This window comes from Tamandua tetradactyla, chromosome 16, assembly GCF_023851605.1.
Source record: "Tamandua tetradactyla isolate mTamTet1 chromosome 16, mTamTet1.pri, whole genome shotgun sequence".
Classification (NCBI taxonomy): domain Eukaryota; kingdom Metazoa; phylum Chordata; class Mammalia; order Pilosa; family Myrmecophagidae; genus Tamandua; species Tamandua tetradactyla.
The window spans coordinates 76,396,148-76,398,979 of record NC_135342.1 but is presented as its reverse complement, the minus strand read 5'-3'; the positions used below and the strand labels follow the sequence as shown (position 1 = coordinate 76,398,979).

Sequence of the window (2,832 nt, the reverse complement as noted above, 5' to 3'; positions counted from 1 at the left end):
CCAGCCTATTTTGCCTTTTATGACATGGACATTTTTGAGTGGCCAGACCAGCTTTGCAAAAATCTCCCTCAATTCTAACTTGTTAGATTCTTTCTTCACAATAGGTCGAGATTAAACTTTTTTTTTTTTTGCAGGAAAATTATAGACAACACCGTACCTCATTGTTTTAATGGCAGCATAATATTCCATTATATGAATGTACCACAGTTTATGCAACCGGTCCTCTCCTTTCCTGGTAGATGTCTAAGTGAGTTTCAACCGTTTGTTTAATATGTAGCACTACAATGAATATTCTTGGCTGTGATTTTGGACGTGTCTGAAGGATAAAGCCGTTCAGGTGGAATCTTTGGACTTAAACTTACATAATCGTAATTTTGATTGCCTTTGCCAAATCGCCCTTTATAGAGGATATATAATCAGCATTCTTAGGATTATGAGACACTTGTCTTACTTTAGTGATTCTTCATCTGTGTCCTGCCTGGTAAGTCTACACATCCTTGCTGAGTCTATGGATGTGGTAAGAAATTCCTGAGAACTTGTCCTCGGTGTACATGTCCTTTTATCTTTCCCCTAGGAGTTTCTGCTGGGATTTGAATAAAATCGTTATTTTCCCAAGGTACGATGAAATCCAAAGTGCTCCCCTGAAGCAGAATTTTTGCTCTTTGTTAAAAAGCACATGCTCAGCTTTGTAGACCGTCATGATTAAAAGTGAGGAGAGATTAAGATTCGTTAAGGAAGGCGTGGCAGGCACTCTGCCAGTTGCTTGGTGATGTTATCAAGACTCTGAAGAGAGAATTATTAATATTCCATTTTACAAATAAGGAAACAAGTCCACAGAGCTTAAGCGGGCTGTTTACTCAAGCTCAAATGACAGCTAACGTATCCAGACCTGCTTCGCCATCACGCAAGCGTGGAAGGCTTTTAGCTCCATTCCTTGCCTCTTTGGCTGCTGGGGGGACGGAAGCGGTGTAGGGAGACAAGACAAATCCTTCTCATGAGCTAAGTCCAAATGGTGATACTCCCCTAACGCAGGGTCGGTCTGAGACACATTCACCTCATCTCAGATGGCAAAACCCTACCTTTCCGGAGGGCAACGCTTTCCGGACTCTTCCGGCCACACCCACCCCCCTTGGACTACATTTCCCAGAAGGCAGCACGCCCACACTTGGCTTCCGCTTCCTGCCCAGATGTTTTCTGGGTGTTGCAGTTTCTGTGCCGGCGGGTTTCGGGGGACAGTGGGGGGACAGTGGGAGGACAGGAGGACCCCGGGGCCGTCGGACGGCAGCCCCCACGTGGCGTAAAGGCATTGGTTGGAGTAGATGCCGCCTTTAGGAACCAAGTGCCTCCTTAGCCGGCCGCTGGCTTTGTTTCATGCCGCATCGCCCGTTGACGGTGGAGCCTCGTTTGGGGGGGTGACACGAATCTCCCTCCTTTGTCTGACTGCTGCTCCAGAAACTCACCCATTTTCTTAATCCTTGAGACATCACGTTCCATCTAAGCAGTAAAGAAAACAAAAAGGAAGGAAGCACCTTTTGATAAGCTAATCTTGTTCCTACAGATAATTCGGATCATGGTATTACAGGCAGGAAGCTCAGGAATGAAGTTTGGCTGCTGAAGTCGGGTTCTGAATCAGCTGAAAGCAGAGGTTCCTGGAGCTCATAAGCCAACCTAGAAGCCTGGGGATTATGATTGAAAGGCTCCATGAACTTGAACGGGGAAAGAAAAAAATCCATCTTGTTTGCACTAGCCTCTAGATGAAATTTAGCATCTCCTGTAATTATAACCATGAGCAACAAAGCACAGGAGAATCAGCAGGTCCTCAACTGTGGAAACACCAGATATTGTCACTTCACATTACATTTGCTGCAAATTCTTAAAATATCATTATATCACTAGAAATTATCAGACCCACTGCTAGATCTGGTTATTAAATGTGTTAATAACAAGCACAGGTATCACTATAGCACACATTTGTTTTTTCTGTTTTGTTAATTGTATTTCAATATAACTATTTACTTTATAATGCTTTGATTTTATTTTAAGTACTTAAAGATTATTCAGAAAAGACAGCCACCGGTCCCCACCAGGAAGAAGCCCTGGGAGCAACCTTTCTTTTTCTTGTTATGTGTCCCATAGGAAGGATCACTGAAGGAATTGGCACAGCTCGCCTCCAAGCAGACAAGACCCAGAGGGACGTGAGCGCTGGAATGAATATTTAAGGGCTATTGGAAATGAAGAGCTAGTTCCCACAGTGGGTGTTGTGGGAGTGCAAATCTGGGGTCCCTATAAGCAAGCCACTCCCCACTGTCAGAAAGATCCCACCCTGGAGAGAGCTGCTCCACGAGGCAATGAACTCCGACACTGCAGTGACCTCCTCCACCACCACCCACTCTCGCCCTCTCCAAGGAGTTAGCCACGCTGCAACCAGGACTAAATCGGGTCATGTCACTCAGTTGCCCTGCATCTTTCAATGGCTCCCTATTGCCCTCAGGATGGCACCTGGACTCTATACTGTGGCCCTCTAAGCCCCCTAGGCCTCGCCCCTTCTGACCTGTCCTGCTGCATCTTATTCTACCGGCCACCCCATTCATCCACTGCTCCCGAATGTGCCAGGTGCTCTCCAGCCTGCCGGCTTTGGACTGTGCAGTTCCCTCTCGGGGTCTGCTTTTCCTCCCGTGCGTGCCCTGCCACGTGCACTGCACATCTGGCCGGGAGACGTGTGGCCCAGTGGCTCTTTCAACGCGGAGAGAGTGACAGGAACAACCAGGTATCAGGAAGTGAAAACCGGGGCCGCTGAGGTGTCCGGGGCTACAGTGACAGCACAGCCTCCAC

General features: G+C 47.2%; 1 long non-coding RNA gene across 1 annotated transcript; it reads left to right on the top strand.

Moving 5' to 3' along the window:
• The first annotated feature begins 1,168 nt into the window (after positions 1 to 1,168).
• On the top strand, positions 1,169 to 1,946 carry LOC143660388 (uncharacterized). The gene is made up of 2 exons (XR_013164002.1): positions 1,169 to 1,392; positions 1,559 to 1,946. It is a non-coding gene; the product is annotated as an uncharacterized LOC143660388 (long non-coding RNA).
• The last annotated feature ends 886 nt before the right edge of the window (positions 1,947 to 2,832 follow it).